We start from the raw sequence: 26121 nt of genomic DNA, 5'->3' as shown, positions 1-26121 counted from the left end.
AGTTCGAGCAAGACATAACTCTAAAGAGAGGTTCAAGATACTTAAAATTGGGGATAAAGGGTGAGAGTGATAGTACAGTGGGGGAGAGCAATGCCTTGCATGTGGCTGACCCGGGTTCAATCCCCAGCACCACGTGTGGTCTCCTGTGCCCCACCAGGAATGAGCCTTGAACATAGCTGGGTGGCCCCCAAACAAAAAATTGGAGGATTGAAGCCCAATGTTTTTGTTTGTTGGGGGGGGGGGGTCACACCTGGCAGTGCTTAGGACTTACTCTGGCACTGCACTCAGGTTTCACCTCTGGCGGACTCAGAGGACAATATCGCGTGCAGGGAATCAAACCCAGGTTAGTCACAAGCAAGGCAAACACTCTACCTTCTGCAGTGTGCCTCAGCCCCTAAAGTCCAACTTTTAAAGAGACTGTTGACAGGCTGGAATGATAGTTATGTGGGCTGAGTGCATGCTTTGCATGAGGGAGCCCTGGGACCATCCCACATGGTTCCCTAGTCACTGTGGGAAGCCACCCCTCAAAGTGCCTCCTGGGAGTAGGCACTGAGCACTGCCATATGTGGCCCCCAAACTTGAATAAGGAATAAAGAATAAAGAAACTAGTGAGGTCCACAGATAACGGGCTAATAAAACAACTTAGTTTAAATTGTTGATAATTTGAGTGGTAGACTCATTGGATGGTACACAGTGATTATTACTAAAAACCAGCAAAACTCCACGTCGTGGAATTGGGGAATAAAACCCAGACAGTTCTACCACTGTCTAAATAGGAAAACTAGGCTCCTAAAAAAATCTCCCTGGCTTAGGGACCAAAATCGTGGATTCGTTTCAGAACTCTGTGGTAGGTCAAGGTTGGGAGAGCTGGAGAACCAGTCAGTCACTGCCAAAACCACGTGTCTGTTCAGCCTTGGGCATCCATTCCTGGGATGCCTACCTACAGCGTCAAGTGATTCCAACTCTCCATTGAAACCATTAGTGCGTTCTGCGAGTTCATTAAAATCTCACTCTGCCTGGAGACAGCAGCCGATCCTAAAGTTAAGGGTTCAGACCCCCAAGAATGTTCCTACTTCAGTCATCAATAGCAAGCCTGGGTTGTCTACTGTGCTTCTGGCAGACTTGTTTTATTTATTTATAGCTGTTTTGGGTCACACCCAGCGATACACAGGAGTTACTCCTGGTTCATGCACTCAGAAATCTCTCCTGGCAGTGCTCGAGGGACCATATGGGATGCTGGGAATCGAACCTGTGTCTACCGCGTGCAAGGCCAACACCCTACCCGCTGTGCTATTGCTCCAGCCCCGTGACAAACTTGTTTTAAATTAGAGTTTTTAGGACCCCTTCCTCAGGTTCAGCTGATTTTCCAGAGCAGCTCAATGAACTGAGAGGAACACTACCTTATGGAAAGGTGCAGGTGAACATCCAGGGTCAATGTCCAGAGTGTCAGTTCTTCTGTCCCGGGAGCTTTTTGTTCCTGGGGAACAAACTGGCCACCTTCCCAGTCATTCCAGGAGCCCATACAATCTCAATACTTCAGTGTTGATGGGTGTGCCGGTGGGTGGGTGGGTGGGGGGTTACTCCTGACCATAAAGTGTCGGATATGGGACCGGGTCATCCCCCAGACCTTTGAGCTAATCCACAGGCCACCAGCTTCCCCTTCCTGGAGGTCTTTGTCTCCTTTACTCCTGCCCCTCCCTCTCCCCCACCCCCCCCTTCCATGAGGTTCACACCCAGCAGTTCTGGGCTAGGCTCCAGGCTCTGTGCTCAGTAGGGTTGCCCTTGGAAGCACGTGGGGAACCAAACACCAGGGATTTTAGGGTGAGACTATATGCAAGTTTCAGCCCTTGTGAAAGTTACTCTTTCCTGAGCTCAGCCCCAGTCTGAGGCCATTCAAGAGCCCCACTCTAAATCCTATCATTAGGATTAATTTAAGTTTATTCAGAAGGGGCTTTCCACGAGACACTAGTTAACTAATAAAATTAAAACAAACCAAACAAAAATCAACACCTCTGTGACTTTGGAACGTCCAGAAGTCATGTGCCAGAACAGGGACAAAGATCAAATATATTTCTTATTATACCATGACTCTCACCAGGAGTCTAAGTGGGTTGTGCCACTGCTGTCTTCTGTCTTCTGCACAGCCAACGACTAATACACAGAACCTTCTGGTCTCTGACTCTGATCTCACTGCAGGATTAAGGTTCTCAATAGCTCAAAGGGTCACTGTGCTTGCTTTGCATGCTGGTGATTGGGTTCAATCCTTTGTATCACTTGAGTACTACAGTAGTCACCCTGGAGAAATGTACCAGAAGTATCTCCTAGGGTCACCAAGAGTGACCCAAGATAAACAAAAGGATTCTCATCCAGTTCCAGGCAATGATCCCCAAGAACAAAGCAGTGTTGGAGAACTGGCCTGCGTTCTGTTGCCTTAGCTCCAAAGGACCTGTGTTCTGAAGACAAAATTACCAGGTAGCCTGCACGCTGCAGACCATATACTCCCTTTCTAGGGAAGCTTTCCACTTCACTGCAGCCTGATTTTATGCACACCCCTGCAAGGAGTTTCTTACTCTTTCAACACTTTGAACTGCCAATTATCCATTACTTCCTTTCTAAGGAAATGTGGTGTTCACCTGCTCTATCTCCTCTGTTAACCAACCCTGCAGAAAACCAAAGTATCTGAGGGTCAGAGAAGCTCAGACCAAGGAAGGCTTAGAGGCTAAGACAACCTGGACTTGGAAGCAGAGACCATGTGCATTTAGAAGCTTCTGCAGCTAGAGTTTGAGCCACATATGAATGAAAGCACAGAGTGACTGCAAAAACATAGTATTGCTATCAATCTGAGTGTGAGCTTCTTCAGGGGTAGGGATGCAGCTCAAGGAAAAGTCTACCTACAAGGTCCTGGGTCTAATAAAGAGAAGAAACAGAGGAAAGAAAGGAGGGAAAGAAAGGGAGAAAGGAAAGAAGGAAAGAGGGAAAGCAAACAAGCAAGCAACAGGAAAGAATAAAAGGAGGGAAGAATGGAGCAGCAGAAAAGGGACGAGAGAAAGGGAGGAAGAAAAGACAAAGGGTGAGGGTGAAGAGATAGCAGGATGCTTGCCTGACACATGTCCGACACAGGCTTGATCTCTGGCATCCCATATGCTACCCAACACTGCCAGGAGTAATTCCTGAGTGTAGAGCCAGGAGTAAGCCCTAGCAGTCATTGGGAGAGAGAGAGGGAGGAAAAGAGGGAGGGAGGGAGAAAGAGAGGGAGGGAGGGAGGAGGAAGGAAGGAAGGAAAGAAGGAAGGAAGGAAGGAAGGAAGGAAGGAAGGAAGGAAGGAAGGGAAGAATTGGAGATAGATAAGAATTGGAGGTAGGTGAGGCGCTTGCCTTGTATGTGGCCCACCCAGGTTGGATACCTGGCATCCCATGTATTCCCTGAGTCTGCCAGGAGTAATCCCTGTGCCCCTGAGCACAGAAATAGGAGTAAGCCCTGTGAACCTCTGGGCATGGACCCAAAAAGAAACAAAGAAAGCAATTAAGACAGAAAGGAGAGAGAGAGATAAAGATAAAGTGATAGAAGGCAAAGAGGGGAAAAAGAAAAGAGAAAAGGAGATAAAAAGGAAGGAAGAAGAGCTCGAGCAAGAGTACAGTATTTGTCTTGCATGTGGCCAACCCAGATTTGACCCCCATCACCCCATATGGTCCCCTAAGCCCACCGGGAGTGAGCCCTGAGCACTGCCATATATCCTGCCCTCCCCCCACACACACACAAAAGAAAGAAAGAAGGAGGAAGGAAAGGAGAAAGCCGCCCTCCCCCCCTTCATTATTTCTGGCTTTGTTCTTGAGGGTCATTTTTGATAGTGCATTGAGAACACATATGTGCTTTAATCTTCGAGTCATCTCCCCCACACACATTTCCTTTACCTCATTTCCTTGAATGTCTGTCTGCCAACCACTTTGCATATGCAAGAAAATCTGAGAGTGTCCACATGTCCAAACTATCCTCCAGAAAGTGCCAGTGAACAAGGATTTAAGGCAGGAAATACCTGCAAGTGCATTCGCCTTACAGCCAATTGCGTGTAGTTGGCTTTAGAGTCAGAAAGGGTTGTGGTAAGAAGATGAAAACTATGCAGATCGGGGCCTGAGAGATACGAAAGTGGGCAGGGCGCTTGCCTTGCACACAGCTGACCTGGGTTCAACCCTTGGCACCTCACATGAGCATCACCAGGAGTGATCCCTGAGTGGAGAGCTAGGATAATAATCCCTGATTACCATTGGTGTGACCCAAAAACTAACCAAAAAAAAAGGGTTTTTTCCTTTTTCAGTTATAGCAGGTGATGTATAAGGGTTACTCCTGGTTCTGCACTCAGGAATTACTCCTGGCGGTGCTTGGGGGACCATGTGGGATGCTGGGGACCCAATCTGGTTGGCCGCGTGCAAGGTAAATACCCTACCCACTGTGCTATCGCTCCAGCCCCAAACAAAGTTTTTTTTTTTTAACAAGCCTATAACATAATACTTTCAATGAAACAAAAACATGAAAATTCAAAAAAAGAAACTCATGAGTTTTTGTTTTAATTTTTGTTTTGGTGTCATACCTGTGTGATTTCTGTGTGATTTCTGAGCTCTATGCTCAGAAATCACACATGGAGGTGCTTCAGGATAAAATCCATGTCAGCTGTGTGTAAATAAGGCAAGTCCCTTAATCCCTATACTATCCGGTCCCCAAATAACTGGTTTAAATTGTTTTCTTTGTTTTCGGGTCACATCAAACTGTGCTCCTCCAAGCTGACTCCTGGCTCGGTGCGCAGAGGTCACTCCTGAGAGGCCAAGGAGACCATATGCTGTGCTGGGGATCAAACCCAGGTCAGCTGCATGCAAAGCTAATGCCTTACTCACCACACTATCTCTCTGGCCCACCAAATCACAGTTTAATAAAAAATTAAGTTTAACATCTCTGAAGGGTGGCCAAGAGACTGTACAGGGGTTTAGATACTTGCTTTGAATACAGCAGACCCTGATTAATGTCCAGCACTGCTTATGGGTCCCCTGAGCTTGTCAGGAGTGAGCCTTAAAGCACTGCCACATGTGCCTGTGCTGTACCCGAGGGGGGGGGGTGGCAAATTTAACATATGCCGCCCCCCTCACTGCTTTCATTTGTTAATTTATGCACGCTTTGTCTTACCACATGTAAAATGTTTAGAACAGTGCCTGGCACAACTGAATATTAAATTAACTGTAAACTATACCTTCCCTCTCTCTCCCAAGGGTATTTCTTTCACTTAAGCTCCTGGCAACCACATTTGCAAATAATGTCCTTGAATTTCTATTCCAATGGAGACAAGCAGACCAGGGACATGATGCAAAGGGCTTCTTTGCATGTGGGTTGCCTGTATTTGATCCCTAGCTCACATTGCCCCCAGAGTACCACACTCAAGCACCATGCAGAGATTAACTCCTGAACACTGCAGGGTGTGCCCCGAAAATAAAAAACAAATACCAGCAATGGAGATAAGCAAAAAAGATCACTCCACTGTTTTTTTTTAAGGGAATGGGCAGAGAACTTATTTGATCTGATCAAGAAAACCCTACCCGAACGCTGCCATCTAGTGTTCATTTGAGACAACTGACACATCGTAATCATCCTTTTTTTGTTTTGGGCCATATCAGGCTGTGTGCAGGGCCTTGAGTTCAAGGATCACTCTTGGTGGTGCTCGGGGGACCATATGGGGTTCTGGGGGTTAACTCTGGTCGTTGCATGAAAGAGAGTCCCCTACCCACCATACTATAGCACAGGTCCCCTAATTATCCTAATTCTGTTATTTTAGTCAGCATTTTAACACTTTCATAGCTGGACCCCAGGCTTGGGGAAATTTTGATAACGTAAAAACACAACAGAGGGGCTGGAGTGATAGCACAGCTGGTAGGGCATTTGCCTTGCACGCGGCCGACCCGAGTTTGATTCCCAGCATCCCATATGGTCCCCCGAGCACCACCAGAAATAATTCCTGAGTGCAGAGCCAGGAGTAACCCCTGTGCATGGCCGGGTGTGACCCAAAAATCAAAAACAAAACAAAACAAAACAAAAAAAAAAAAACACAACAGAGCTCTAAGTAGAAACAATGATGTAATGAAGGTACTGGAAATTTCCCTAAAATTCTAGCAAATGTGATTCCCATAGCAAACGGATAGAATGCTGCAACCAGATCAAAGAAGTGTGAGCTCTGGGTTCCACGAATCGCTGCAGTCCATGCAGCTTCTATTAAGAAGGGGGATAAGGAGAGCAGTGGTGAGTAGGTTGCAACTGTATAATTAAGCATGAGTCCCCTTTTGGGGATGGGGTGGGGTGGAAGCTCCAAAGCTGTGCTCGGAAAACCCAGGGGCCCCACGTGATGCTTTTGTCAATCAGGCCGGGCCAGTAGTTCAAGGCGAAGGTTCAAGGATTACAGCACTGCTCAAGCCTTGCAGTGCAGGAGATGACCTGGGTTACCCTGGCAAGGCTTGGAGGCCTCCGGAGCTGCACTTAGGTGATGCTCAGAGATGATGAGGTGCCGGGGGTCACACAGTGGGGTGAGCTGCATGAAGACATGCACCTTAATCCTGGAACACTCTAGCCCTGGGCACAGACACCCACTGATTCAGGTATCCCCATTTCTCTCTGAGTTATTATTGCTCTTCCCATTTTTGTGGGAGTGAGCACTCTTAGGGGAGCCTGGGGGACTAGGCAGTGCCAGAGATCAAACTCCAGATTCCAGCATGAAAAGCACATGCTCTAGCCCTCCGAGCTATCTCCCTGGAATATGTGTATATGACGTGTGTAAGTTTTTAAGAGTTAACATATTCAATACGGAGAGGTTCGGTTTTTTTTACTTGCTTTCAAATTTTTTTTAGCGTCATTCTTGGTAGTACCAGGAGCTGCTGGGTGGGGGATGTGGGTGGGGGCAGATGTCTTTGCAATGCCAGGGATCGAATTTTGTATCCTATATGCTAGGGATATACTTTACCACTTGAATTAAGCAGCTTTTGGTTATCTTTTTCATTTGTCTGTTTGGGACATATCTAGCTATTCTCAGGGCTTTCTTATGGCTCTGTACTCAAGAATCACTTCTGGTGGGGTTCATAAGGGGTGACAGGGATCTGACCTGGGCGAGCAGTAAGGCAAGCACCCTACCTGCTGTACTATCGCTCTGGCAAAGTTTTCATTTTTCCAAAAAATGAGATTGCCATGACAGAGTATACTGTACTATTTTTAGTGGATATACTGAGTTTACTTTATGGATTGTTATATTTTATTAACTAGACTGGATATTTAGAAATATGTATATATGTTTTGTTCCCATTGGAGGTAGAAAGGGCCATACCCTGTGGTACTCAAATGTTATTCCTTGCTTTGTGCTCAGGAGTGACCCCTGCCCCCATTTGATTAGGGGACTATGTGTGGTGCCAGGGATCTAACTAGGGTCAGTTACAAGCAAGACAGGAATACTTAATCTCTGTACCATCTCTCTAGCTCCAAGTTTCTATTTTTGTTTGTTTGTTTTGGGCTACATTCAGCTATCCTCGGGGCTTACCTCTGGCTCTGCACTCAGGGAACACACCCGGCTGGGCTTGGGGGACCATAAGGGTTAGCTGGTGCAAGTGCCCTACCTGCTGTACTATCTCTCTGGGCACCAGTCAGAATTCTTCAATGGTGCCCACCCAGTAATCTGGGTCAGTATGTCTCTCTAGACCTACCTTGATTTTTGTTTGTTTTGGGGTCACAACCAGTGAAGCTCAGAGCTCACTCCTGGCTCTGTGCTCAGGATTCATTCCTGGAAGGTTTGAAGAACCATATGGTGTCAGGGATTGAACCTGGGTTTATGGAGTATAAGCCAAGAACCTTCCCTGCTGTATTATTACTCTGGCCCATCTCTAGACTTATCTTGACCATTCCCTTTGCTCAAAATGCTGCAGTAGTACTGTGTGTGTGTGTGTGTGTGTGTGTGTGTGTGTGTGTGTGTGTATGTGTTTGGCCACACCTGGCGGTGCTCAGGACTCACTCCTGGATCTGCGCTCAGGGATGATGCCTGACAGTGTGCAGGGGACAATATGTACCAGGGATAGAACCTGGGTTAGCCATGTGCAAGACAAACACTTTTCCTACTGTACTAGCTCTCCAGCCAGCACTGATTTTTTTTTTAGTTTCTCTAAGTCATCAAGATGTTTTTAACCTTAAGATTTTTGCACATAATATTCCTTTTGTTCATGGCGTTAATTATACAAGTTTTCACCTGAGTAATTCTTCCTTATTTGTTTGGCCTCCAATTAGTTTGACACATTCCCAAAACATATCCAAATCTTCTAAACTAGGTCAAAATTTTGTTTTATTTTTTTAAATAAACTTTATGAACTTTGTCACGAAAGCACTTATAACAAGTCTGCTCACACAATTATTGATGGTATCGGTTGGTTATTCTTGAATATCTTTTAGTTCGTGAGTTCTATGAGATCATGACATTATCTATTTCTTGAGAGGAGGGCACATCTAGTGATGCTCAGAGTTTATCCCTGACTTTGTGCTTGGAGATCACTCCAACATTGATCAGGGGACCAAACCCAGGTCATTTGCTTGCAAAAGTACCTTGTCCTCTAGGCTATCATTCCAACCAAGTAATTTATGTCTGATGTTTATAGTATAATTAAGCTCAGAACCCAGGAGGCATGCCCATGATCAACTAAATATTCATCTCTAAATCTTGCATGTGTGTATGATAAAAAATAAACAACAAAATATAACTAATTCCCTACATTTTCTTTGGAAGTTGAAGATGTTTTCATCTTCTTTACCTTATAAGTAGGAAGGTGAAACAAATAAGAGACGTATTGTAGCATACTGTAGCATATCATGTCTCAGTCTAATTCTAAGAAAAGCAGTTTACCCACATAAAAAGAGCATCCCAACTAAAAGGTATGGGGTAGTCAGGCATCTACTAGCAAATTCCATATCAAAATTCAATGCTAAATGGAGAAATGACCTACAAACTTCACAGGTAAGGAAAAAAACAAAGTACAGTGGAAGACAGTTCATTCAGCAAAGTTGTGATAGAAAAGCAAAAGACTAAAGAAAATACATGTAATACATGTAATCTCATTTTTTTTACTTCGTTTTCTGTTGTTTTGGGGCCACATTTGGCTGTGCTCAAGGCTTACTTCTGACTGCACTCAGATTAATCTAAAGGGGCTTCGATGACCATAAGGGATGCCAAGGATTGAACTCCTTTAAAGTTTTGCAAGGGAAGGGCCCAACCTGCTATACTCTCTCAGGCCCTCTATTTCAGTTTTGGCGGGTTAGGTAATTCAAACCAATATGTCCATTCACAATGACTAAAAATACAGGGTTAACATTCTGATTTGTGTGCGTGTGTCTGTGTTACAGACATCAAACCAAGGCATTCACACATGCAAAACAAGCGCTCCATCACTGAGCCACACTCCAGCCCTAATCCTAATTTTTAAAAATTTGTTTTGGAGTCACACCCAGCAATGCTCAGTGATCATGCCTGATGGGGCTTGGAGAACCATACAGGATGCTGAAGATCAAACTCGGTTGGCAGCATGTGAGGAAAGGGCTGCATTTCTTCTGTGGACTTTTTTTTGCACATATACTGATGAGCAAAACTGACATTTGATTTTCCTCCATTTGCTATCCTTCTTGTCAGATTTTTCAGATCAGAATACAGTCAAACTCCAAACATAAAAAGGCTTTCTGGGGGACTGAAGTGATAGCACATAGGGCAGGGAACTTGCCTTTGCACGCAGCTATTCCCAGCATCCCATATGGTCCCCCGAGCACCTCCAGGAGCGATTCCTGAGTGCATGAGCCAGGAGTAACCCTGTGCATTGCCGGGTCTGACCCAAAAAGGCAATTAAAAAAAAAAAAGCTTCTTTTTGGTGGTGGTGATCCACCCTTTCCAACTTGTATAGAATTATATGATTAAATTGGGAATTATGACGTAATTTTTTTATGAGGGAGGGTGCTTATCCATTGGTGCTCAGAGTTTACATCTGGTGGGGCTCAGGCGACCATATGGGATGCAGAGGATCGAAGCTGGGTGGGCTGCGTGCAAGGCGAGCATCCTACCGGCTGTACTACAGCTCCGGCCCCCAGGCTTTGCTTTCACGTTGGAGTCAACTTCCCAGGGAACTCAGGATGGCCTGGACACTGCGCGTGGGCACTTCTAGCTTCTTACTTTCCTTCCCCCGGACAAAAGGGCCCTCCCGCCCTCAATCCTGGGAGCCGCGGCTGAAGCGGCAGGTTGGCAGGCTCCTCCCCGGGAAGTGGGGCTATGACGTCACCACGTGACGCCACCCCCCCCAACCCCGCCCCCAAGTCGTGACGTGGCCCTACGCGGGGTCGAATGTCGCCGGCTGCTCCTCTTAGCAGCCACGTGGGCCTCTGCGCACTGCCCCCAGCACGGGTTCCTCCCGCCTGCTCACACATCTGTCCCTTCTGTGAACGGGGACTGCGTTTTTGTCCCCAGAGGGGTCACGAAGATACCAAGGACGGCGCCGGGGTCGGTGCCACCAAAGGCGCCAACGGAACCAAGACTCGCGCCTCGGCGCCACCGCAGCTCCGGGCTTCAGAGTTGCGTGTTTCTGGCCCCGCCTGTTGGCCGCTTCCTCTGACGGGGTCACATGACTTTTTTTTTTCCCCCTTGGCCTAGCTCTCACGTGACGTGGCCCGGCGGTCCCGTGGGCGGGGCCTTTTGCTGGCCTCCGCGCGGAACTACTCTCGGGAGTAACTTCCGCAGTCTCCTTCCGCCACAGACGCGCACTCGGCCCGGCCGCCTTTCCTGGGTTCTGGGGCGGGAAAGTAGTCCCGGAACTGGCGGCGGGCGGCGTGCGCGGCTCTGGCGGGCTTCGGGCCGCGTTGCTGCACGCTCTCGCGATAGCCGGGACTTTGCGCGGAAGCCGCGGAAACGTGCTACGCGCCCCCTCCCTTCCCCTCCTCCTCCCCCGCGCACTTGCTAGCTGCCCTTCCTTGTAGCGGGAGGCAGAGTTGGTGCCGACCTGATACTACAGTGGTCACTGGCCTTGCACGCGGCCGATCTGCAATTGATCCCCCTCGGCACTTACGACCCCCTGAACACCACCTGAGTGTGGCCTTCCACCCCCTCTGCCCCCCCCTCCCCCCCGCCCCAAGTGTTACAGTAATTTAAAAAATTGTGAGCAGGGGAGATTGTGCAAAATTTCCGGAGTGTGTGCGCAGCATACTGGTGTCCTGTGCTCCATACCCAGCATCACCTTATGGTCTCCCGTGCACCTGGTGTGGCTCCCAAACAAAAGAAAATAAAACTTGCAATTCAATTAAAAATAGCTGGATAGATAGTAACGGAGCAAGGTGCTTGCCTTGCACGCTGATCCGGTGAATCCCCTAAACTGCATATGTGTCCCAAGCATTGCCAGTACAGATGCAGGAATAAGTAAGCCTGGAGTACAGCCAGGTGTAGCCCCCCCCACCACACACATAATTTTTTTAAATTTTTATTAGTGAGACACCATGAGGTACAGTTGTAGACTTACAAATTTTTGTGCCTGGGTTCCAATTATACAATGATCAAGTACCCATCCCTCCACCAGTGCCCATTTTCCACCACCATGGATCCCAGTATCCCTCCCACCCCCATCCCTCCCATCCCACCCTGCCTCTGTGGCAGGGCAATCCCTTGTGTTCTCTCTCTCCTTTTGGGTGTCACACACATAATTTTTAAAAAATCCAATTTTGTCAACTAAGTTTGATAAGACTTTATCTTTTTTTTGTTTCTGGGCTACACCCGGCTGTGCTCAGGGTTCACTTGTAGCCTGTGCTCAGGAATTACTCCTGTTAGTGCTCAGGGGACTATGTGGGACTCCAGGGATGAAACCTGGGCCAGCAGGCAGCAAGGGAAAGTGCCTTCCCTCTCTCTACTTACAATTTTTGTTATACACTGTGTCAAACTGCATGATTGGGGATGTGGCTCTGCAGTGGAGCCTTTAACCCCGCATATATAAGAGCCAGAGTTCTATTCCCAGCACTGTGAAAAAAAAAAAAAAAACAGCGAGGACAGGAAAATGACTCAACAACTAGAGCATATACTTTGCATGTGCTCGTGGACATCACAGGTTCTCCCTGCACTGCCAGGAGCACCCCGAGTGCCACACCAAGAATATTGTTCTCGTATCACCAGCTATGGTAAAAAACAAAGAAACCAACAAAAACTTCCCAAAATTGTATGGAGGACCGGAACCTTAGTACATTAGGTTGGACGTTTGCCTTACATGTGGCCAACCCGAGTTCAATCTCCGGCATCCCATATAGTCCCCTGAGCACCACTAGGAGTAATTCCTGAGTGCAGAGCCAGGAGTAACCCCTGAGCATCACTGGGTGTGACCCAAAAAGTGAAAGCAAAAACAAAAAAACAAACCCCCCAAATTGTATGGGTATAGAACGTGAGTGATTGTACAGTGGTGGGACACTTGCCTTGTATGCTGCCCACCTGAGTTTGAACTCCAGCATCACATCTGATGCCTTGAACCCTGCCAGGAATGATCCCTGAGTGCAGAGCCAGAGATTAGCTCTGAGACTGTGGCCCCAAAATAATAAAAGTTATGTGGGTTTCAGATATTAATAAGTAAGTGCCAAATTGTATTATGAAGGGGTTATACTCATTTCCCTTTCACCACAATGGTTATTTCCACACAAATCACACACAAATCACAAATCATCCTGTTATTCGTCGATTGCCTCGAGCAGGCCCTAGTAACGTCTCCTTCATCCTAGCCCTGCGATTATATTCAAGGCTCTTTAGGAGAATGAGACCCATCATTGTTACTGGTATTTGGCATATTGGGTACGCCATGGGGAGTTTGCCAGACTCTGCCGTGTGGGCAGGCTACATTCGGTAGCCTGCCAGTTTGTCCAAAGTAGGAATGAGATTTCCACACAGCCTCATAAAATATTGGCATAGTGTTTTCCATTAATGGGTTGATTAGATTGTCGATCTATTACATATATTTAAGGGCCAGGGGAGTAGTTCAGTTGTAGACCACTTACTTTCATGAGTGAAACCCTGGGTTTTATCCCTAGCACATTGCCCCCTGTACTCTCTCCAGTCCCTATTTGTAGAAAGTTACTTTCTAGAAAATGTAGAGACAGTGGCCCAAACAACAATACAGCTGCTTTTTGCGTTTGATATCAGACAACCTGGGTGGTTCCCTTGATGTCGGTGGACCCCACGGGTGGCTCACATGAGTCGTGAGGAGAACAAACACGGTCACCTTCTCCCACTCCGCCTCTGCCACCTGGGTCCCGCTGGAAAGACTAGGACTGGTAAAGTCTGCGATGAGCCTCTGCTCGGCATAGGCCTGAACCCCCCACTTGATCTGTCAGGCACAGGAGTTGATCCCCACCATCCTATTTCTCAGGGAGCCATGGACTCGGGCTGGAGTGAGAAATTGCTCTTTGCAGGAAAGGAGAGGCCAGTCCTAGGCATTACCCAGGGTTTTTGGGGATTTTGTCTCACTCGCAGAAAAGAATTTCAGGAGTAGACAAGCAGTGAAGTAAACAGATTTTATTTGGAGGGATTTTGGAGGGAAGGAGGAAGAGAAAAGTGGGAGAGAATGGAGAGTAAGAGAGACAGAGTAACGCACTCAAGAGAGAACGCTTCTTGGGGCTTCTCCAAGGGCGGAGGGAGCCCCTACACACATCCTAGCATTAGACACGAAAGCAGGAGAGTACACATCTCAAAAGGGGAGATGTCATTGACACACATTGGGCGACACATATGCTCGGCCACATGGGCACAAGTGGCACATGGGCTTGGGCAGCATATGCGCGGGCTTCCTTTGTTCAAGGTGGCTTTTATAGAGTTTCTCCGACCTGCTCCCATGTCGGGCTTCTTCCTAGGTAAAAGTTCGTTGCTAAGGAGGTTACCAGAGAGGTTGGGAGTGGTGATGGTCTTCTTTGGGCTGAATCACTAAAGTTAGGGGAATTTTCTTTTCTTTTTTGCTTTTTTTGGGGGGGGGGTTCACACCTAGCGATGCACAGGGGTTACTCCTGGCTCTGCACTCAGGAATTACCCCTGGCGGTGCTCAGGGGACCATATGGGATGCTGGGAATCGAACCTGTATCGGCCATGTTGGCTGCGTGCAAGGCAAATGCCTTACCCGCTGTGCTATCACTCCAGCCCCTAGGGGAATTTTCTTATGGGGAGGGCCAATCTTCTCAGGGTCCCTTGCTCCTCAAGGCCTTATCAGGCCTTCTTAGCTCCCGTTTTTTCCTGTTTTTTGCAAGGTTGGCTTTTGCCATTGAATTGGGAGCTGGGCCTTCCCTATCCTGCCTACATCACCCCAAATCCCTGAATGCTGAGCCAGGAGTAAGCCCTGTGCACATCTGGTTCTGGCAAAAAAAATAAATAAATAAAAAAAGGAAATAGAACATATAAAGCCACGCACATAGTTGAAAATAAAGTTCATTTGAGAAAGAAAAAATTCCTAAGAATCATCCAAGCCACATCAACAGAAGATGATAGTAAGTAAAAGATCTTTTGCTTCATGTCACTTCACAATACAATTTGCTGCTGGTTCGCTTCGGTTTCCTGCTGCACTGCGCCGTGTTCAGGGGCTGCTCTGGGCTTCAGCTCAGGAGTTGCTCGAGATACCGTGTGGTGTCAGGGGCCTCCCGCATTCAAAGTGTGCTCTCTGGCCCCACAACTTGCTATTAGGTAGGTTTAGGCCTTTCTGAGGAGATAGATTTAGTTGCTGCTCTTTCTTCTGCTGTCCTCTCTGCAAACCTTTGCAACTATAATTAACCTTCTTAAAATATAGAATCCTCAACTCAGAAAATGTAAAAAGTATTAGCTTCCTAATGCAGGACTTGTAAAGCACCCATAGAGCTGCCTGTCCCAGAAAGTATTTACATTAATTTGGGTCAATGTTCCACTTTCTCCAGTAGAAGATGATAGGATGTTCCTTGATAAGACTTAATGCTACGCTAGGAATGTGCGTGCTAGAAATTCTGTTACTCTGCCATTTACTTTATTGTTTTTTTCTCCCCAGTCAATGATATTGCAGTAGGGTAGAGGATTGACCTTATTCAAATGCATTTTCCTTTTTATAATTTAAAAATTTTTATTTACTTTTATTTTATAAAGGTAAAGGCCCTCCCGTTGATCATCGATTTGCTCGAGCGGGCCCAGTAACGTCTCCATTGGAGACTTTGTTGTTACTGTGTCTGGCATATCGAATACTCTCGGTAGCTTGCCGGGCTCTCCGAGAGGGGCGGAGGAATCGAACTCGGGTCGGCCATGTTGGCCGCTTGTAAGGCGAACGCCCTACCCGCTGTGCTATCGCTCCAGCCCAATAAAAATTTTAATTTTATTCTTAATTTTTAAATTGAGTCACTGTGAGATACATAGTTAAAAAGTTGCTCATGATTGCGTTTCAGTCATACAATGTCCCAATACCTGTCCCTTCACCAGTGTCACCACCAATGTCCCCAATTTCCCTCCCCCCACCCCCTCTCTTCAATTATTTTCTAATTTCCTACTCTCAGAATCTGATAGTTATATGTACCAGTGCTGTGCATTGTAAATATTTGTTGAAGGCACATAAGAAAACTAGGGAATAAAGAAAATAAAAACAAGAACATAAAAAAAATATTTGTTATAATGTCTAATATATAAGGTTTTTAGAATTGATGTAGGAAAAAGTCTCCCACTGCTCCACCCGTGCCATCATCATTAGGCTAAATCCTTCTTTGTTTATTCTTTCATTTTATTTATTTAATTTTTGTGGAAAGACTGAACCCAGGGTTTCACACATTCAGCATGAGCACTCTTGGGTAGGGTGTTTGCCTCGCACGTCAACCCAGGTTCAATTCCCAGCATCTCATATGGTCCACTGAGCACCGCCAGGAGTGATTCCTAAGGGCAGAGTCAGTAATAATTCCTGAACATCACCAGGTGTAACCCTCCCCCCACCCCCACCCCCCAAAAAAAAGGAAAGAAAAGAAAAACAACAAAAACAAAAACACGCCAGCATTCTTCATCTCTGGCCTGTGTTTATTTTTTTTAAAGTGAAAGTAAGTTATAATGGCCTAAGAGAGTTGCAGGTTAGGGTTTTTTTTGTTTGTTTGTTTCTGATTTTTATGTAAATCTCTCCACAGAAGATTCTAGAGATGTAGCATTTTCCTGCTAAGTAAATGCTGACTTGAAAAGAAGCAGTGGAAGGATCCCTGCAGAAGTGTAATCTCCTAGGTAAAAAGGATTGATTCCACATTTGAAAAAAAAATGTGCCCTGAGTCTTGTCAGGAAGGGAAAAAAGAAAATTGGGTCAATGACCAGACAGTATTGTTTAAAGGAGCTGCCACCTAGTGTTTATTTCTGAAAATACTTCTTCATTTACTCATCCTGTATTTTTCTGTCTCAAGGACGATGATTTTTCTGTTTTTCTTAGTTTCTTGTTATGCACCAGACTTTTAGGACAATTTGTTTACAAAAACCCCACAATTTTAGGGCCAGCGAGATAGTGCAGAAGGTAAAGCACTTACCTTTCACATGGCTTATCCAGGGTTGATCCCAGACACCACATGTGGTCCCGAGTCCTGATCCTTGAGCAACAGAACCAGAAGTAAGATGTAAGCACAGTCACTGTGGTCCCTACGTCAGTTTCTTTTTTTAGAAAATATTTTTGGGGGGCCACACCCATTGGTGCTAGGATGAGGGCTGTTTCTGGCTTGGTGTTTGGGGGCCGTTTTTGGTGTGCTAAGGGGACTTTGTGCTGGGCATTGAACCCGGGGTTCTCATAAGCAGAGCAGCCCTTTGAGTTGTCTCTCTTGCAAAAATTGTTTTTTTTTTTTTGAGGGACTGGAGAGATAATAATAAAGGGCTTAAGGTGCTTGCCTTGCATGTGACTGAACCCCAGCTTTTTATTGTTGTTAATTGTTTTTTTGCCCACACATGGTGAAATTCAGGGGTTACTCCTGGCTCTGCACTCAGGAATTACTCCTAGTGGTGGTTGGGGAACCGTATGGGGTTCTTGGGATCAAATCTGGGTTGGCCACGTGCACGGCGAACACCTTATCCCTTCTACTATCACTCCTGCCTGCCATATATGGCTTCAGCACTCCTAAGAGTGACCCCTGAGTCCAGATGGGTGGGGCTCCACAACAAAACAAATCAATAAAAATTTTTTTTAAACGAAAACTTTTAAATTTGTTTTAATTGCGGACATGTAATATTGCTACATAATAATACTGGCCTTTGTATTAACAGATAATCACTTCTTTTTTCCCTCTGGTTTTTGGGTCACACCAGCTATGCTCAAGGGCTACTCCTGACTCTGCATTCAGAAATTACTCCTGGTGGTGCGTGGAGGAACATACAGGATATGAGGGATCGAATCTGGGGAGGCTGTGTGCAAGGCAGGCGCCCTACCCTCTGTGCCATCACTCTGCCTTCCCTAACCGCCACTTGGTAAACATAAACTGTAGGTTTTATTGGAGGGAGAGCAGGGAAATAATCTTGAATTTTACTACAACAAATTAATAGAATACTTCATTCTATTTTCATTATTATTATTATTATTAGTGTGTGAGGCGCAACGAGTGATGCTCGGAACTTACAGAAATCACTCCTGGCAGTGCTCAGGGAACCATATGGAATGCCAGGGACTGAACCCACGTTGGCAAGTGCCCTATCCTCTGTATTATCTCTCTAGTCCCTCTTCATTTTTCTCTTCTCCTTTCCTCTTCCCTTTATTTATTTATTTATGGGCCACACCTGGCAGTGCTCATGGCTCTGAACTTAGGGATCATTTGTGGCAGGACTCAGGGGAGGAACCCTGGATCAAACCCAGGTTGGCTATGTGTAAGGTAAGTGCCCCCTACCCACTGTACGAGTGCTCCAGCCCTTCCCTTTGTTGGTGCAGTGACTAAATGGAGGTTGCACACACTGTACTGGCTGTGGTGCTTGTACGTGTTTAGTTGTGATGCTTGCTGGGGATTGTACATTAGATTGCTAGGCTCACACTCACCCACAGCACACACCTTGTTTGTGGTCCTTTAGTTTTTTTTTTTTTCCCAGGGGAGAGGGAGTGGGCTAAGAGGGCCACCTGGGGGTGCTCAGGGGCTTTTCTGGCTCTGTTCTCACAAGAGACCCCATTCTTGGTGGTGCTTAGGGGAACTTGTGCTGGCAGTGCTCTAAGGAGGTACCAGGGATTTGAACTGGGGTCAGCCACATGCAAGGCAAGTGCCTTGTCCTATCTCTCTGGCCCAGTGTTCTTTCAGCGTGATTCCTTGCCCAAGCTTACCCAGACCTTACACTCTTTAGTTGAAGCACGGAATTGGTGGTGTAGTGCTTGCTAGAGTTTGTTGTAGGGTTCACACAAGTGATTCCTGAGCTAGCTTGGGAATGAAATTCTAGAGAACCATTATGATTTGTTCATGTAGCACTGCACTCTCCTCCCGATGTTCATCAATTTGCTCGAGCGGGCTCAGTAACGTCCCCATTGTGAGACTTTGTTGTTACTGTGTTTGGCATATTGAATATGTCACGGGTAGCTTGCCAGGCTTTGCCGTGCGGGCGAACATACTCTCGGTAGCTTGCCGGGTTCTCCGAGAGGGGCAGAGGAATCGAACTCGGGTTGGCCAGGTCGGCCGCATGCAAAGCAAATGCCCTACCCGCTGTGCTATCTCTCCAGCCCATTTGTTCATGTGTTTTTTTAAAATTTATATTTATTTATTTATTTATTTGAGTTTTGGGTCATACCTGATAGTGCTCAGCGACTAGTCACGGCAAATTAATTGTGGGTCATTCTTGGTAGTGCTAAGGGAACCATGAGGTAATAATAATCAAACACAGGCCTCTCTCATTCAAACTTCGTGCTCCTTTGAACTATCTCCCCAGCCTGTAATATGTGATCTGTTGATTTATTATTTAACTAAAGTAAAGCAGAGTAATTGGTTTGATACTGATATGCTGGAGCGATAGCACAGCGGTAGGGCGTTCGCCTTACAAGCGGCCAACATGGCTGACCCGAGTTCGATTCCTCCGCCCCTCTCGGAGAGCCCGGCAAGCTACCGAGAGTATTCAATATGCCAGACACAGTAACAACAAAGTCTCCAGTGGAGACGTTACTGGGCCCGCTCGAGCAAATCGACGATCAACGGGAGGGCCTTTACCTTTCCGTTTCAAGGCTGGATTATATCTTTCTTTTTTTTTTTTTTTGGCTTTTTGGGTCACACCCAGTGATGCTCAGGGATTACTTCTGGCTCGGCACTCAGGAATTACTCTGAAGGGTGCTCAAAGGACCATATGGGGATCGAACCCAGATTGGCCGAGTGCAAGGCAAGTGCCCTATCTGCTGAGCTTTCGCTCTGGTCCCTCAGAGTTTATTCTTGGCTCTGTGCTCAGGACTACTCCTAATGGGGAAGTGCTTGGGGATCTGTAATGGTGCTTGGGAATTGAACCTGGGTCAGCTGCGTGCAAGGCAAGCACCGTACACACTGTACTATCGCTCAGCCTCATCTAGAGTTCATTTTTAAATAATTTACTAGTATCAGGCTCATGTGATAGTACTGAAGCTACATCTGCCCAACCCTATTTCAGATCTGTGGCACTACATATGATGCCCCGAACTCTACCAGGATCTCTCTTGAACTCTGAGCCAGGAATAGCTCCCTAAGTGTTGCCAGGCGTGGCCCCAAAACAATCAAAAATAAAAGTTTTTAATTAATAGAATAGCATCAAGAACAGTCATTCACACTGTTATCTTTCTAGATAATTATTCAGAAAAATATATTTGTTCAGTTAGATATGAATTATTTACATTTCATACAACTTTATGAACTAAAAGTTATGAATTAAGAAAAAAAACTTTGTATAGAGTTTTTGGGACGTAGCCAGCGTGCTACTGGTTTGATGACTGTGGGTCTCTCCTAGCAGTGCTCATTGAGCCATGTGGTGCCATGGATTAATCCTGAGATTCCTGCATGTCAAGCATGTGCTCCTTCCCTTTGAACTAACCTTTGCTCGATTTGTTCGAGCGGGCCCAGTAACGTCTCCATCGTGAGACTTCTTGTTACTGTGTTTGGCATATCGAATACGTCACGGGGAGCTTGCCAGGCTTTGCCATGTGGGCGAGATACTCTTGGTAGCTTGCCGGGCTCTCCGAGAGGGGCGGAGGAACCGAACCCGGCTCGGCTGGATTGGCTGTGTGCAAGGCAAACGCCCCACACGCTGTGCTATCGCTCTAGCCCTTATGCCTTTAAATTTAATTTTGTGGGTTTTTTTTTGGGGGGGTCACACCTGGCAATGCTCAGGGGTTACTCCTGGCTTTGCACTCAGAAATCAGTTGTGGCAGTGCGCAGGAGACCATATGGGATGCTGGGAATTGAACCCGGGTTGGCCACGTGCAAGGCAAACACCCTACCCGCTGTACTATCACTCCAGTCCCTGAATTTAATTTTGAAAGTAGTTATACATTTAGGTGTATCTATGTATATTTATTTTAATTGCTTCAGAGATTGTGCTCTATCTTTTTTTTTATGTAAAATAGTTTTATTTAAAGAAATTCACTCAGGAGCTGGAGTGATAGTTTAGCGGGTAGGACATTTGCTTTGCAGGTGGATGACTGAGGTTTTATCTCTGATATTCTACCTTGGAACATTTAAATATGGATAGGTGAGATCTCTGTGATAGGTGAGACCTCTTTGTATAGATGCATATCTATATGTATATATGTAAGTATCTGTATATGTCTACATATCTTGTTGGTTGTTTCTCTGGAGAACACTAATATACACAATATACTTTGCCTTCTTTTTATCAGCCAGATACCTAAAATTCAAATTCCTTTGTGTTAAAATCTACTCAGGTCATATTTCTGAAAGCATCTATTTCAGTTTCATTCAGATGAATTTTCATATTTTTACCCATAAGTTTCTCCTCTTTGCATTATTTTTGAATCTTGATACCACTGCCCAAAATGAGATGTATTCTTACAACAATATCCAATAAATAAAAAAAATTTTAAAGACAGGAGGAGGGCTGGGGAGATAGTACAGTGGTAGGGCACTTACCTTGCAAGCAACTGACTTTAGTCCCTGGCACTCCATATGGCCCCCTGAATCTACCAGGAATACTCAGAGCAAGCCCTAAGCACAGTCAAGCATGGCCCCCAAACAAAACAAAATAAAAAGATAAAAAGGTACAAGGAGAATTGATAATGGGTGGCATGATTGTCGCAGAACTGATACTCAGTACTTGACTACAATAACATGGCAGCAGCCTTGACTGCGGGGCAAGGTAGGGATTGAAACAAGACCAATTCTCTCCTGTTCAGGGGAAAAGAAAAAAAAGACCAATTCTTGTTTCAGTTCTTGTTTTTTTTTTTTTCTTTTCGGGTCACACCTGGCAATGCTCAGGGGTCACTACTGGTTCTGCCCTCAGGAATCACTCCTGGTGGTGCTCAGGGGAACATATGGGATGCTGGGAATCGAACCCGGGGTTGGCCGCGTGCAAGGCAAACACCCCACCCACTGTGCTGTTGCTCCAGCCCCTTGTTTCAGTACTTAAATGCACAGGGGACATCTAACTGAATGTAGGTACACACCACTACTACCACCTACCACTTGATGGATGCCAATGAGTAGTTCTTAATCTAAAAACTCTCAGAAATCCCCAAGCAGCTGATGACTTTAGTAATCCACAATCTTCACTTGCAATAAGCGGAACAAGATCAAATTTCTGAACATTGATCTGATTTTTTTTTCCAGCTTCCTTCTGTTCAACGAGTATAGTTTTACATTTCTCTAAGACAGAGGTTAGAGTGATAGTACAGCAGGTAGAGTACTTGCCTCGTATGCAGCAGACCCGGGCTTAATTCCCAGCACCCCATATGGGCCCCCCCAAGCCCACTAGGAGTGATCCCTAAGTGCAGAGCCAGGAGTAAGCCCTGAGCACTGCCAGGTGTGCCCCTCCCCCACCCCGTCTCAAATTTAATGAAGACGAAAAGGATTTGCATGATAAGATCTGATGTTATTAAGCAGGAGTCTTGATTGTGATGTGAAAGGCTAGGGGGAGGAGTTGGAGGAAACCCGCACAGGTGTCCAAACATCCATCTGTACAGGCTCCACGTCTAGGTAAGTCTCAGTTGGTCTCCTTTGTGCTTTACGGCAAAATGGCCTGTACTCCTCTCAGAATGTGAGAGAGTGTGAAGACTTTTGAGGAGATGCTCCAAGACCGTTTCTCCACCACTCTTTGTCTTCCCTAGAGGCTGTCATGAGACAGATATGTTTGCCTCCTGGGTTCTGGTGTGGTATAAGGTTTATCTAGCTTAAAACTCTCCTCTCTCCTCTGTGTTAGCATGCAGCTGCAGGTTCTGAAGCTGCTTAGCATGAAATATTCAAACTGCTGAGATTAGCTCTTCAAAAACAGAACTCCCCTTTGCCCATGTTGCTTTTTTTTTTTTTTTTTAAAATCTGACTTCTTTTGCTTGGGGTTGTCTGGTAAGGTGAGGGATGCTGGGAACTGACATCTTTGCTAATTTTACTATTGCTGTCTCTGTAGCAAACTGATGTAAGATGGGCTCATTGGGACTGGGGTGATCGTACAGTGGGTAGGGCATTTGCTTTACATATGGCCGACCTGGGTTTAATCCTCAGCACCTGATACGGTCTTTCGAACCCACAAGAATTGGTTCCTGAGTTCAGAGCCAGGAGTAAGCTCTGAGCACTGCTGGGTTGGCCCAAACTCCAGCTCTGCTTCCCCTGCAAAAGGAGGGCTCATTGTTCCCTTACTAGCTGAAACTCTTTTTTTTTCTTTTTTTATTAGTGAAACACCATGAGGTATAGTTATAGGCTTACAAATTTTGTGCTTGGGTTTCAGTTATACAATGATCAAGTGCCCATCCCTCCACCAGTGCCCGTCATCCATCACCACGGGTCCCAGCATCCCCCCCACCCCCCATCCCCCCCATCCCATCCTGCCTCTGTGGCAGGGTATTCCCACTTGTTCTCTCTCTCTTCTTTTGGGTACTGTGTTTTGCAAGAGAGGCATTGAGTGGCAATCATGTTTGGTCTATAGACTACTTTTAGCATGCTTCTCCCACCCTTGGAGGGTCCTCACAACACCCTTCATTTGGTGCTCTCTTCTCTATCTGAGCTTCCTTTTCACCTAGAACGTGTGGCTGGCCTTCCATTCGTGGAGCAAAATTCCTGGTACTAATCTCAGCCATCCCTGGGTGTTAGTCTCCCTTTTTGTTGCTTTATGTTCCCCAGATGAATGCAATCTTTCTGTGTCTATCCCGCTCTTTCTGACTCATTTCGCTTAACATGATACTTTCCATGTAGTACCACTTGTATGTAAATTTCATAACTTCATCTTTTCTAACACTAGCTGAAACTCTTAGTCTTGTTTGACAACAATCACAGCAGTCTGTTATCTGCACCTATTCAGTTGCACTTAAGACAAGTTCCAGAGACCCTTAAATATCTTCTTCCTTTCATTCCCCCCAACCAGTTTATTTTATTATTTTTAAAAATTTTTTGTTTTGTTTTTGTTTTAGGGCCACACTCAGGGGTCCCTTGGGCTTATTATTTACAAATAATTATTGTTTAAAAATAGGACAGGGAATGGGGATGCATCTCAGCGTAATGTACATGCCTTGCATGCATGGAACTTGGGTTTATGGTCAGACAGGTCGCTCAGTGGGCTGATCATATGATTTGCAGGCAGGAGGCCCAGGTTCTACCCCCATTACTGCATCCATCCCTGAGCACTATAAGGAACACTACTTGTCAGGTAAAATTCCAGCACTATTTGGTATGGCCAACTGTCCCCAAACCCATACCAAACTACATAAAGATACTAGGGTTTAATTCCCAGTACAGAGGAAAAAAGAGAATTAAAATAAGACGTTCCTTTTCATGATGACTTTATTACAGTGTAATTCTAGGTTTGAATTATTAAGCTGCTCACTGGTTGCTCTTTGGAGACTAATCTGGAAAATGTCATATTTTGTTTGATTTTTGGAAGTGTAGTGAGATTTTTATTGTTGTTTTTCAGTCCCATTTTTTAATTCCTCAGCAAGTGAACAATCTTTGAGGTAGGACGACAGATTGAACCCGCTTTCTACTTCCTAGATTGACTTTAAAAAATGTAATTCCCATATGGTGCTCTTGGAATGGAGTGTTGCAAATACTAACAACAAATACTCCTTTTTAATATTAAACTTTTCTCTCCACCTTTTTTTTTTTTGGCTTTTTGGGTCACACCCAGCGATGCACAGGGGTTACTCCTGGTTCATGCACTCAGGAATTACTCCTGGCCGTGCTTGGGGGACCATATGGGATACTGGAAATCGAACGTGGGTCTGCCGCGTGCAAGGCAAACGCCCTACCCGCTGTGCTATCACTCCAGCCCCTCTCCACCTTTTAATAGGTCCAGTATTTGATGAAACTTGTGACCGTGTATGAAACCTGACTTGCTATTGTTCTGTGTTGCAATGTGTTTTACTGTGACTTTCACGGTAATTTGTTTATCATATCCTTCTTTGTTTTTTTTTTTTGTTTGTTTTAGGGTCTCACCTGGCAATGCTCAGTTTACTCAGTTTACCTGACTTTACTCCTGACTTTGCACTCAGGAATTACTCCTGGTGGTAATTACTCTGAGGACCATGTGGGATGCCGGGCATCAAATCCCGGTTGGCCCCATGTAAGGCAAATGCCCTACCTGTTGTTCTATCACTCCAGTTCCTGAAGTTAATTTCTAACTCCTTTCACCAAGGAAGAAAATTATTGCCTCTTTTTACACCAAATAAATTCAGCTTGTAATTTGTGTATGTGTGTGTTTGTGTTTGTGTGTATGTGTGAAGTAACATTGTTTGACTTAAAGAGATTGACTTAGAGGCCTGCGAGGTAGAGAAAGAAATATATGTGTTCAAAAGAGAAAACAGACTTCACCAGAGTGGAGTGGGTGGATGGGGTTGGGGGAGAGCCAAGCGTACACATCTCAGATTGCATGTGATGGGCGCTGACCCCCAAGGTGGAGAATGAACTGTAAAGTAAAGGAAATAAATCATGTCTCAGGTTGATATATGGGCCAGTCTCCATGGTGGAGAATGAGCTCTCTTTGTAATTTTAAAAGTTTTTCTTAGGGTTGGAGTGACAGTACAGTGGGTAGGGTGTTTACTTTCTTGCATGTGACCTACCTGGGTTCAGTTCCTGGCATCGTATATGGTCTCCTGAGCACTGCCAGGAGTAATTCATGAGTGGAGAGCCAGGAGTTACCTCCGAGCATCACCAGGTGTAGTCCCAAAACAAAACAAAAAAAATAGTTTTTTTTTCTGTCAAACAGATGTAATTAGCATCTATTCTGCCTTTCCCATATATGTGTATATTCATGTGTATTATATGTACACACATGTGTATATATATAAATATATATGTATATATATATTAAGATTCTGTGTTTTTTTCCCCATACCTGTCAGTGCTCAGGGATCACTGTTGGTGGTACTCAAGGGACTATATGGGATGCTCGGCAGCAAAACTGAGTCAGCCACGTGCAAGGCAAGTGTCCTAATTGCTGTACTATGTATTAAGTCCTTCAATACTATGTATTAAGTCTCTGGTCTTTCAATGTAATAAGATTTTGGAAGGACATGCTAGAAACCAGTAATAGAGAGGGAGTTGACTGGTGAGTTTGAAGAGGGTATTTTGAATCTGTTAATCGCAATAGCACAGCGGTAGGGCGTTCGCCTTACAAGCGGCCAACATGGCCGACCCGAGTTCGATTCCTCCGCCCCTCTCGGAGAGCCCGGCAAGCTACCGAGAGTATTCAATATGCCAGACACAGTAACAACAAAAGTCTCCAATGGAGACGTTACTGGGCCCGCTCGAGCAAATCAACGATCAACGGGAGGGCCTTTACCTTACCTTTACCTAAACAAAAAAGAGATCAGAGTTCAGACGATACTACCAACCTGGCTAATACTGTGTATATCAGTTCATAGTTTTGATATTTTATTCTGTGAGTATTTTGTTTTGTTTTGTTTTTGGGCCACACCTGGGTGTGTTCAGGCTTACTCCTGCCTCTGAGTTCAGGGATCATTCTTG

This window comes from Sorex fumeus, unplaced genomic scaffold (assembly GCF_029834395.1).
Source record: "Sorex fumeus unplaced genomic scaffold, SorFum_2.1 ptg000079l, whole genome shotgun sequence".
Taxonomy (NCBI): Eukaryota; Metazoa; Chordata; class Mammalia; order Eulipotyphla; family Soricidae; genus Sorex; species Sorex fumeus.
Note: the sequence above shows the minus strand (reverse complement) of the source record.